Raw genomic sequence first — 12,795 nt, forward strand, 5'->3', positions numbered from 1 at the left:
GGGAAAGGGGAAATGTTTGTCCTGAAAGGTTTCCACACTCCCTTCCAGCATCATGGAAATAAGAACAGCCATTGCTGCACCTCCTGAGTTCTGGGCTCCTTGAACTCCTCCAGGGATGACAAAGCCCATCAGGACACAGATGGCACAGGGAGCTAAAGCCTGTCCAAGGCAGCAGTCACAGACCAAGCTGAGTGCCAAGGAAAGGGCACTGCCCCGTCATGTCCTGTGCAGTATCTTGCTGCCACAAACACTAGAGCAGGTTGGAGGGCAGTGGCTCAGCTGCCCTTTGCCATTCTGCAACAGCAAAGACAAAACCCAGAGGTAAAGAACCCAGATAATGTGGAACCGACTGAGCTGCACAGCAGCCAGCACAAAGGAGGACATTCAGGGGGAGAGAGAGAGACAACCAGACAGAGAGGCACGTCTGCAGGCAAGCCAGCAGCTCCATATGACCTCTTGCCAAATTCCCTGCTATTACTGGAACCAACCAAGGAGAAATGCTCTTGGATCTGCTCTGCTTCTCTGCTGAGGCACACACAACAGCTCCAGTTCTGGCACTCCTGCTTTAGTGCTTCTGTAGAGCTCTGTGTCTGGGCACTGCAGCATGTGGAGTAGAGATTCTGTGGATGCTTCCTGGCTAAATTCCTGTTGCCTGATGCTTATGCTAGTTCAAGAGCCAAACCTGTGATCCACTTTGCCTCTCCCACACCACCACTCACCTTCTGCACTCTGTTTTAGGTTGGTTCTGGAGACCCACCACACAGCAGCCAAGGTTCAACATCATACAAACCAGATTTAAGTGTAGACAACAAAAACTATCATCCCCACAGCCTACTCCAAGCCTCTACTTGAAAAGGAGTTGAGAGATACTCCTTTGGGGGACTCAGGGAACAATGTGGTCAGGCTGTTCAAACAGATATAAAGTGAGCTTGGTCCCGTGGGCACATTTCTGTGCAAGCAGAACAAACATCAAGGCTGAGATGAGCAGAAGCAGGTGAAAATTTCCACAGGTGGGCACTGCAAGAAGCAATTGCAGAGTCACCATGGAGCAGGCACTGGGACACTGCACTCACACAGTGGAGACAGCAAGGAGGGAAACCTCTTTCACTGATGTCTCTCACCTGATCTTTGCTGGAGGTCCCATTCCAGGCACAAAGGTGGTGAGATCAGTTCTCGGAAGCATCAGGTACAACCTCCTTACCTGGTGCTGTCTTGCATCCTCCCCCATGAAAAGCACCCAACATTTGCCTCTGCTCTCAGTACACCCAAAGAAATGAAGCAGGACACACTCCACAGTGCTGATTTACAGTTTCCAAACACTTCAGCACCCAAGCCACTACCAAGATGAAACCTTGATGATCCTCTAGTTGAAAAATGAGAAAGCCAAAAATCTGGATGTCATATTTCAACAGTTGAGTGCTTGGGCATTTAAGTGTATTAAAACCAAATTATTTTCCTTCTTTCTCTTCCTACATGAGCTGTACCTGTTACAAATTCAGCACTGGAGAGCCTGTCCCACTCCCTTCTCTCCAGGCAGTCTGACAAAGGCAGCTGGAATAGCCTTTGCTCAACCAGTTCTGCTTCAGCTCTGCCACACAGCTCACTGCACCGCTCAGGGAGCTCGGTCTCTGCTTTACAGACCTGCTGCAGCAGCATCCCTGGCTGGCTGGAGGCCATGTCCCAGCTCCTGCAGCACCTCTTCTCCATCCCAGCCAAAAGGAAGGTGACAGCTCATCACCAGTACACATGGTGCACAGTATGTTCCACTTTTGCTGCTTTTATTTATAATCCTCGTGATACAAACCCATATCCACAACTGTCCCAAACATCAAGGGAATTCACACTACAGCTGACCCTCCATGGCTAAAGGAAACCCCCAGGAATAGAAACCTGTCACCTACACTCTACAAGAAGTAGAATGTAATGTCAGATGTTGAATTTCCAGCTCTTTACCACATGTAACAGCAAACACAACATGTAGGTCAAGAGGTCTCTCAATCACAGGGTTTATGCTTTGAATTGCTAATTTCCTCCTAAACATTCTTTCCTGAAACTTTCCACTTCAGATCTTGGCCCGTACAGAAAAAAATATGGGAACATCTTGAGGCAAGGCAGCTCAGCTCAGCCTTTATCCCATGAGGAGAGTGGAAATACAAACATGTTCCCTGCTGCTGGAAATGTTAATGACTTTGTTGTTGTATAACTTACTGTACAGAGAAGTAATAACATTTTAGCTCAGCATGTTCAGTGTCCTTTAAGGGGAAAGGTGGGAGGCTTGTGGATATTTCAGAGTTCAGCTCCCATGTAGATGCTAACAAAGGCAGCATTCCCAGCCTGACAGACAGCAGGACTCCCTCAGCAGCTTAACAACACATCCTGTTTCAGCAAAAATTGTTTTCTGCACTTGTAAGTAAATAATTTAAGCCTGAGATGGAGAGCCAGATGACCTACTTCCCAAGACCCCACTGGTCAAGGTTTGGTGAGAGAAAAGCAACCTTTGTCCTTGAAAACAACATAGAAATAACATAGTTCCCTCTCAGAGCGTGGGCCCTTAATCTCCATCTCTTCACAAACCCGGAATAGATACCCAAACACACTCCCACAAAAAATCATCCCAACATTCTCCTGGTTGTTATGTGTTCCCTGAAAGGGGACTATCAGCAATCTTCCACATGTGGGAGCATTTCCATCCCCATCATCTGAGGTCTAAAAATCCCCGAGGCCAAAGCTGCTGCTGGGCTTCACACTGCACTCCCACCAAAGAAGCAGGTCCCCTTTATTAATTAAAATGAAGGGTGCTTCAATTAAGCACCTGTCCATAAGAAGTAACATAAAGCCTTTGTACTGAGCAAGCAGCACAGAAGATGTGTTATTCACTGAGGATGGATGAAGTGGGGACTCTCACCTCTAATGAGCTTCTTTCTTAAATAGCCACTTGGACTTTGAGCTCAAAACCAAAATGTCATTTTAATTCAATGGATAAACAGGTGCCACACACCTTAATAAGGAAGCAGCATCCTCTCCCCGGGTCATTCACTCTCCATTTCCCAAGCAACAGAATATACACACTCACACAGTCTTAAACTGAAAAATTTCACCAGTTGGCTTTGCACTAGGAAACTGTGATGATGATGTCCCCACCTCACCAGGTGAGTGTGGGTGTATGCCCACAACATGGTCATGCAGAACTGACTTCCCCTCTCTCGTCTCAAAAATAACTTACAGGATTTTTTAAAGGAAGATTGAAAAACCTAAATTTCTTTTGCATGTCATTTCAGACTCCCAGCTGGGTTTTAAGTTGCTCTCTCTAAAGCTCACTTTTCCTAGGAACTCTTCCCATCTCTTAGCAGATTAAAGGATTAAAATAATGACCCAAGCAGGCAGAGGACCCAGCTGTGAGCCTACAGCCCTGCTGTGCTGGACACAGAGAAGCTGCTGCCTGATAGACCTGACAGACAGAAAGAGGAGAAGGGCAAGCAGCAACCTCCCAAAAGGGACAGCAGAATAGGGGGAAGTCACTTGCTTGATGACTGAAAGAAGGTTGCACCAAGCATAAAAATTGAACACATTCCTTCAGAAATGTGGTTCCTGTAGCCCTGAAACCTGCCAATTTAAACCAGTAAAAACCTCAAGCCTTGCCTTTGCCTTTCTCCTCTAAGCACCTGAACCTTCTCTTCCCTGATGCTGGAAGCAGCAAACAAGTTTTGCTGCATTGTGAAAAGCACATCACCCATTTGCCACGCTGTGTAACTGATCAACAACAGTGGGAAGAGCACACCCACACTCAGTTATGATGGCCAAGGTAATGCTGCTGACTCCTGGCTTCCCTGGCACTTTGCTTCTCATCCTCACTGTAAAGCTGGCACCTACTTCTGTAAACTAAATACTCTGCCTTGCCCCCATGTTTGTCCTTATAATAAAATCCCTGCCAAAACACAAGGTTCTCTGGCCTTCTGAGGCCATGAATTTTATGACCAGGCTGTGTGCCCCATGGAGTAACATTTTCTTTCCCTACTTAAGATGGTATCAGAGTGACCTTATTCTTATGCAAAGGGAAACAGCAAAGGAAAATGGCATGGAGCTATTTTGGCTCAGTTCTGAAAAGATTGGTTTCATCTTTACACACCTATGAAAATGAGAGTTTTTTGAAGACTAAATTCTTTCTGGTCAGAATGTCTTATTTAATGAGACTTATAATTCCACTTTTATGCTTTTATCATAGACATACAGGCTAAAGTAGAAGCTTTGAATATATTTCTCAAAACATTATTATATTCAGAAATTCACCATATGTCTCCAGAACACAGGACTTTTGTTTGAACCCATTCATTTAATCCTTTCCCTGTCTCACTTTTAGTTTTGCAAAGAGCCACTCCAACCTGAGCAGCCCCATTCACAATTACAGTCCTGCCAGTTTTAGAGAGCAGCATTGATTTATCTCAGGTATTAATCCAAAGACACAATCCTCATCTCAGCTCCTTCAGCTGACAGAGAGGACCTGAACACAGCACCCACTCCAACACTTCCCCTCCGAGCGTTCAAGGCACCCACATTCCTGGACACTGCTGCAAAATGAGACTGTGGTCCAGCTCCTTTCCAGAGTGCCACCACATCCTTGCTGTCTCCAGAACCCTGCCTGGATAACTCCCACAGCAGCAGAGAAAGCAGCTTCCAACACCAGGAGCCGGCAGGGGAGGGTGTGAGATGGCACCAGAGGCATGGTGGGCACACAAGCCACACATGGGTGCCAGGAGAATGGAAACCCTCCCAGCACAGCTGAACCTTGTGGCTGGGACCTCACACAGCTTACTCAACAAGGGCACTGTGGTCAGGCAGGAAAGGCCATTAATGAGAATAATCAAGCAAGAACTTTTACAGGTCCAAGATAGAGAGGTAAGCAGCAGCAGGAGAGGTGTGAGGGACCTTGGATTAGGGCACAAGGAAAACAAACTGACAAAAAATTGATGACACTTTTTTTCCCCAGCACTAAAACCCAAAATACAAACAAATACTGGTTGTTCACAGAGAAAGCATTTAAGGGCGTGGGAGTAATTGCTCCACACCCTGTCACTGCACATGGGCAATCTCAGAATTGAAACCTCACAAATACAATGCTGGCACCTCCACCAATGGACCTCCACAGCTGTGATGCTGTGCTGGAGGGAAGGCTGAAGGAAACAGGCTGGACCAGGGACCTATAATAATCTGTGGCACTAAATCTTGAGAAAGCACAACCCAGGCTGTCCTGTCTGGCAGGGAGAGGGAGGCAGAGTGCTGAGCCCTGGGGAGCAGGAAAGGTCCTGTGCTTCCTGCAGGCAATCCTGCAGTTGGTCAGGGATGCCTGCATCCAAGGGAAGGTCAGTGGTGGCAATATAAGCCGTTGAGAGAGGAGGAGAAGGAATAACGATGAGTAAAAGGAGCTGGGGAGAAGCTGGGGGGAGGGAGGGCGGACACATAAAGGAGCAAGGCTGGACCGTGTAAAGGCAGTGAATGGAAAGGGCAGACCTGGGACTGTGGGCTGATCCTTCCTTACTACGAGAGGGATATTTGGGTCCCTGCCTTGCCCTGCTGCCTGATGCTCCCGGGAAGATGCTAGAAGGCCACCGTGCACCCTGCCCAGAGCAGCCCTTCAGTCCAGGCAGAAACACTGCCAGGGTAAATGAGCCTTCAGCGTGCAAAGCATCAAAGCCTGTGAAACCGGGATGCTGGAGACTGCTGCTTGCCTCGGGAATCCGCATCCCTAACTGGTCCCTAGCCTCTCCTTTGTGGAAATGGTCTTGGCCACCTCTCTTGCTCTCACCCTGACACCTTTCTTTCCTTCTCTGCGAGTTTCCTCACCCGCACATGCATGGGCAGCGCTGCTGCGAAGGGACAAACACACGCACACCCCCAAAGAGCGCATTTCCGAGCTTAAACCATCTGTCCAAATTCTCCCCTTTTCCAGCCCAAGCCAGGATCTGAGCGGGAAACAAATTTTGTCATGGCCTACCTTCCGAGTCCGGCAGGTCTGAGACGCGGGGGCAGCGGGGTTGGGGAGCGGGGCTCGGGGCTGGCTGTGTGAATCAGCAGAGGAGTCCCTGTGACAGGGATGCATGCTGAGGCTCAGCACCGCTGCTCTCCTCCTCCACCGCCCCGGCTGCTGTGTTGCTATGCAATCACATCACCACGAGCAGCATCTCGCCGAGCCTCCAAAGAGATACCCTTGACTCGGCAAAACACGGCGGGCAACAAGGACGAGCCCACCGAGAGCCCGGCCGGCGATTGATCCGATCCGGAGGAGGGGAAGGAGAAGAGCGGGGATGGAAAGACAGGCACGCACGGGAGGAGGAGACAAAATACACATGGAGAGGGGGGAAGAAAAGGGAGGAGGGGAGATGTATAAACACACAAAAAGCGCCGTGGTCTGACCTCTGGAGACCTGACACGGGCTGCTGGGCTCAGACACGCTTCCCGCTGCTCGCCGACATCTCCCCACCGCCTCTCGAAGTTGTTTTTTTTTTCCACCGTCTCATTTTAGGTTAGATATGGCCACGCGTGTGCTGGAAAATGCCAGACACATTCGCCTCCTTCCTTAACCACAGTTTGAGTATCTGACAAGATTTTATAATTTAAGAATAGCCCGTTTTGAAATTAAAGGAGCAAAAACAGGATTATCGCTCAAGTTTGGATGTGCTTCCTATTCTTAGAAAAGAAAAATAAGTAGAGGGAGGAGGCAATTCTCCAGGCTGAAGAGATCTTTCAAATGTCAGGGTATCTTGTCTCAGTTCACAAGAAACAGGAGGATTGGAGCTGCTAGCTTGGATGAGGACACAGACAAACACAGAGTTGGCATTTTGGTCCGTAGATAACAGTTTGCAGTTCTTCAGATCATTCCACCCAAGGGTTTCAAACTGCTCAAGTCACCAATTGATGCTATTTTCATATAACACAAAAAGAAACAATTAAATTATTTGGTGAGAAAGAAGATTCAAATGTAATCCCAGCTCTGTGTTTTAAGCACCAGATTGTCTCAGCCTCTCCATGGGAAAATTAAACCTCAGGAAACATAAGATTCCTGGTCCTTGTCAGAACAGTCTTTAATGATCTTAGTCCTTTTTTCCCCGAGTTGACAGACAAAAGATGTTAATTTTCTGCTCACACAGTCATGTTATCCAGAAATATCCATGCTGTTTGTAAACATTTTCCATTTCTATAAATTTATTCGCTATCTCAGGTATATCCCAAAATGCAGGTTCACTTGGCTCACTCAGACCCAGCTGATGTAACAGCTTCACAACTCCACTACATTCCTGAAAAATCACTTCTAGCCAAGCCAGCAATGGAAATAACAACTGGCAAACTCTCTGGAGTGTCACAAGGCTTTCCTGCAGGTTTAAGGACAATGGTCAGGAGATGGTGCTGCACAAAGGGACAGTGCCCAACCCACCCCAGGGCTGTGCCCAGAAGGGTAGGGAGCCCACAGTCACCTTCCAGCCAGTTTGGGCATCTTGCAGAGCAAATCCCACACCACGGGATGTGAAAGGATCAAAAGCTTTTCTAGGCCACCAGTGTAAAAGTGGAGAAGATTTAAAGCTCAAAATATAGTTGAGCTTGTGTAAAATACATTTGAGAGAGTCTTCAAGAAACCAGTGAGCTCCTTGTGATGGTACCAGATAAAACCTGCAGCAGGTAGGTGGCTGACCCTCAGAAAGTTCTCCCTTCATCCTAGATGGGTGCACCAGAAGTCAGGAGCAGAGCACAGTGAGGCACAGAAAAATACTACACTAAAAGGAGATTTTTATTTCATATTGTTAGTTCCAAAAGGAGCAACCCTGAATACTTTGAGTACTGACCCAAGAATTACTTATTCACTCCACAGCTTCTGCTCTTAAAAGCTTCTTCAGTAGCTTCTGCTTCTATAACTGCTGTACTGTAACAAAATCCCTCCTGGAAAGCTGTATTTAGACCAAGAAAAACAGATATGGATCAGAAGACAAAAATGAGCAGAAACTCTGCTGGGCTATTTTTGTGCACACACACACAAATAATAAATCTTAGGTTAAATAAGGAGAGTGAGGGGAAAAATAACAGCAGAGTCTGGAAGAGCTGTCCAGGCAACTCCAAAGACACCCTTCTCCAGAGAAACACGACCAAATCCGATGGCAGCATGCGTCTGTCACCACCAGCATCTGTAAGGGACATGACAACATGGATAAACCTATCAGGCCAAGTTACACATGCACACAAGACAGACATCGGCACAGAGGTTATGAACAGACAGCATGAGCCACAAAAACAAGGTGCTTTGCAATGCAAGCATCCTAAATTATTGATTGTTTAAATGCAGTGGAGAAAAAAAATATCTCTTGTGTCAGTTTAGTTTAAATTTTGAGGCAAACCAGAATCTCTGCTGGGAGAGTTGCTTCCAGGGCTGGGAATGTCTTCCCAAGTCCTCCAATACTTTCTGTTTTAAGGATATAATTAGGGCAAAGAGAGGAGGAATTCAGAACTCAAAGGGAACGAGGGAGACCAACTCAGATGTGTCATAATCGCAGTTTTCACATAAGCACTACAACTTTTTTAAGTGTATGGGAAGGTTTCTGAGATGAGAGGCTAAATTTGGTGTGCTTTGAGTTCTGAAGAGAACTTCAGCCAAAAAAAATCTCCCAAGGAACTCCAAGAGCTGAGCTTCTAGAAGATGCAGTGGTACTTACTTTATGTATTCCCCTAATGAACAATTTCAGATATTTTATGTTTTATGAAACAACAAATATGCACCTGTTAGGAAAACTAACAACGTCCACCCTCCCAACAGGGACATCTCAAAATGCACAGTGCTAAATACAGTGTACAGTCATAAAATAGGTAAAAATTGGAACAGGTTTAAGACTTGAACATAAAATTGACATATATAGACACACACACTGATAGTACTTTTAGTTTGAAAGTCTTAAAAGCTAGAAATAAGTGCGGTGTTTGCTTTCAGCCTAAATTCTGTATTACATTACCCATATACAAAGCCATTATTATTAATCACTTGCAAGCTGAAGTATCCATAACACTAATTATTCTTGCATTACCAATCAAACAAAAACATTACTAAAAATTCTGGCATTCACATTTTCAATATAAAACTTCAGGGTTCAATATAATTAAAGCCTATTACTTTTAAATTTTTCTTTCCATAAGTTCCCACCAATTAACTTTATCTTCTAAAACAGTCCTTGTCACAGGGAATTGGTTCCCAGCATGTGCAGTCTCTTCCCTCCTTTGCAACATCACATCTCCTCAAAGTTCATCCCTCTGGTACAAAGAGAAAGCATTGTTACCATCCTTTGGAAACTTTGGTACATTCTTTCCTTTTCAGAGTAAAGCTCAAATTGATCAATGTAAGCCAATTAAAGTGTTTTAGAGAACAATGCTTTACCCAGGAACAGAATGTAAACTCATGCTTATTAAAAGGAGAATACAGGCAGACACCAGAAGAGCATTTTCTCTAGAGCCATACACCCACAGTCCTGGTGGATCCATCTGCTGAAGAAGAGTTTGTTGAGCGGCCTGTGAGCCAGGACAAAGTCCCTTATGACTTGAAGAAATTCAATTTCTCCCCAAGAACCTACAAATCTCTGTTTTCCTGAGACCCAGAGCTCCCTCACCTGGGTCTCCTCCTAATTAAAGCATCAGATAGGACTAGGTTCTCTCACATCTGCCCACATCCAAACAGCTGTACCTCTGTTTTGATTCAGGATCATTATCTCAGTGGTTGCGCTGTTCCTACCTGCAAAGGGGAAGCCAGAGGAGCCGGTCTTGCACAAAGGGACAGACCTGCCTATCAATTCCAATACATTAGACAGGCCAGCAGGCTTGGGAGCAGAGCACAAAGAGCCTCTCTTCAACAAGAAGGAACAAAACTAGAATTAGGGACCTAAGAAAATAATTTAGTTCACTGGATACTGTACCATCCTGGGAGGCTTTTTTGTTCGTTTTGTTTAAATAACTGATATCAAATAAATAACTGTACCTTTTTTGCTAACATCAATAAGCACAAAAGCCTTCCCAGAGCAGATTCTACCCTGCTGAAAGCATTTAGAAAAACAGCAGGGTGCTTTCTAAACACATGGTACCTGGGGTGAGAGAGAAGAATGGGCAGAGAACTGATGCAAGCAGACAGCTGCCATGCACTCAGAAACAGAATGAATCCCCCTTTTAATTTGTTGCCACACAGGCCTTGAAACAATGCCCCCCAAAGAGAAATAGAGGCTATAGGGGAGGAAGCAAATCCTTTTAGGGCAAGCAAGTGCCAAAAGAAAGAGAGGTGGATATCAAAAGAGTGTAAAAGGATTTGGGGGAAGAGATGGAGAAAGAAAAGAGAAAGGAGGAAATGGTAAAGAAAAAAGCAAAAGCATGCAGGAGAGGAGGGTAAGGCAGACAAGGCAGATTTCAGGGCTGTTTTGTTCTTCAAAAGCTGTCAACACGTTTACAATGTGCTTTCTTATCCCCCTCCTTATTTACTGGGCCGTGCACTCAAAGGAGCAGGAAAGCAATCACACAGGAACTGCTGAAGATTCACTTGGACACAGAACAGAGGTGCCCTAGGAGAAAGGAAACTGCTTAGTGATTTGTGCACAACAAACCATGATGGGGATGTTAAAGGCCCAGAGACTCAAGAGAGAGGGCTGGGAGGAAACCTGCAGAGAGCAGCCTCTTCCTGCAGAGATCACACTCACAGGCAGCACAGACACTGGAGCAGAGTAAGTCAGACTGCACAGGGATACAGCTGCACATTAAAATCTACGTTCACTGTAGGAGCTTATTCCTGAATTCTTCAAAGGAAGAGCCCAAAGGGCTTGGGCAGAGAATAAAATTTTTCAAAGTATCTGTTGCAATTTGCAGCCTAAACCCAGTGCCTGAAGCTCAGGAGCTCAGTGACATAAATATCCCATGACTGAGGCTGTGCTGGAACAGCCCATCCTGTGTCACGTTTCTGGCAGGTACCACAGCTTGCCTGATGCATACTCACTCATTAAACTGCAGAATGGGATCACACCTCAGCCTACAGATTTCTAAACACTGTCAAGGTTAAAATGGTATTTAGAGCCTGTGTAGGTACCTGCAGTTTTTCTTTTTTTTTTTTTTTTGAAGATCAACTCTTTTGGTTTCTACATTTGTATAAGAGCGAACCTAGAGATTAAAGCCTTAAAAAAAAAAACAAAAACCTCTTACCCTCTGTTCTGCAGACTTTTTACTCCTACGAGACAGGAAGCTGAGAGGCAGCCTCACAAGGTACACACCTTGCAGAACGTTATTTATGTACTTCAACACCTCCCTTGCCAACTATAATTACCTGGACAGGTCTAACAGCTATATACAGTTCTCTCAGGAGTCCTGTGCTCAAAACCACATCACCAAACGCTAAGGACATAAAAGGCATTCTTGGTCAAAAGCAAAGTTTGGTGGCATACAACCTTCATCAGACCATAATTGTTGTTTCCATTTCAAAAAGCAGGGCCATAATGAGGGAAACCCATCGGTACCACATCAATCATCATTCCTGGAAGAAAACTTGAAGACTTTGTTCTTTCAAGACACTCATCATCCAGAGCAAGCTTTTTATCAATCTGTTTTTTATCCAGACTAGATGCATCCTCTGACTAAAGAGCACATAAAGAGCTCCCTCACACACTCTCTCAGGAGCCATGGAGCTACAAATCAGCCCAGTGTGTATTATTAATGACAAGTTTTCAGGAGATCTAGGACAACAGCCAGGCAGGAGTTTCACTCTGCTGTGATTCTGTGGAGAAAATGAACCCTTTGCCAGGTCAGATGCCTTGCTCCTGTCGCCACTGTGCACAGATTTGTGATGAGCCATTTTGTCACAGCAGCCAGGTGGTGATTACCCTGCCCTAGAGATCTTACAACTGAGCTTTGCCTAAAAGACAAAGGTAACCATGTGAGGAGACACTGGGTAGAGGCACAAAAAATCCCAAACATTGTATAAAAAAGGCAAAGCAAATTTTATTTTGGTAGCAGTCTAATGTTATTAGAAGAGTTCAGGAGCACCCATATTGGCAGTTGTTAGAGCTGCAGTACAAGCCTCACAGATTCAATTTTCTGAGTGGTTACAGCTGTACCACCTTCTAAATCCTTGGGTCCTGATTTATTCATGGCATTAGGAATGCAAAATGCAAGCAGAGGGAAGTAGGCCAACAAAAGAATAGAAAGCAGGGATACAGAGGAACCAGTTTCTTCATTCCAGCTGAAAACAGGTTGAAATTATTAACTCTTTCAGAGCAAGCTCCCTCTGAAAGGGCAGTAGACTCTGATGCATAAAGATGCACAAATGAGTCTCCCACCTCAAAACAAAAATGATGAACAGAAACACAAAGCAAACATGGCTTCAGAAGAAGCATTTGGATTAACTCTAGCCCAAGGCATTTGGATTTTCAGAGGCATAATGCTCACTGTGTCTGACAGGGAGGGGTTAATGGCTTTGGTTGTATGAACTGGGGACCAGATGTTCAGCTGGTGCAACTCAACACAGATCCATTAGAAATTAGTGGAGCTGTGACTGCTTATCCCAGACAGGGTTCTGGCCCAGTACTTTGAAATCCTATTTAATACCCACTCAGAGATCTTTCCAAAGGGAGAGGCCTCACTTTTTGTAAACAGCTAAATAGCTACTAGCAATGCTACAGGATGCAGTTAAACTGAAATGGCCACTGCCATGGCCTGTTTATGATATTACAAAACCCCTAAATCAAAAGCATGTAGAAGTCTAGTGACAAACAACACCCCAGCACAGTTGTTTCTGCTACA

Source organism: Cinclus cinclus, chromosome 15, assembly GCF_963662255.1.
Source record: "Cinclus cinclus chromosome 15, bCinCin1.1, whole genome shotgun sequence".
In the NCBI taxonomy this organism is placed as follows: Eukaryota; Metazoa; Chordata; class Aves; order Passeriformes; family Cinclidae; genus Cinclus; species Cinclus cinclus.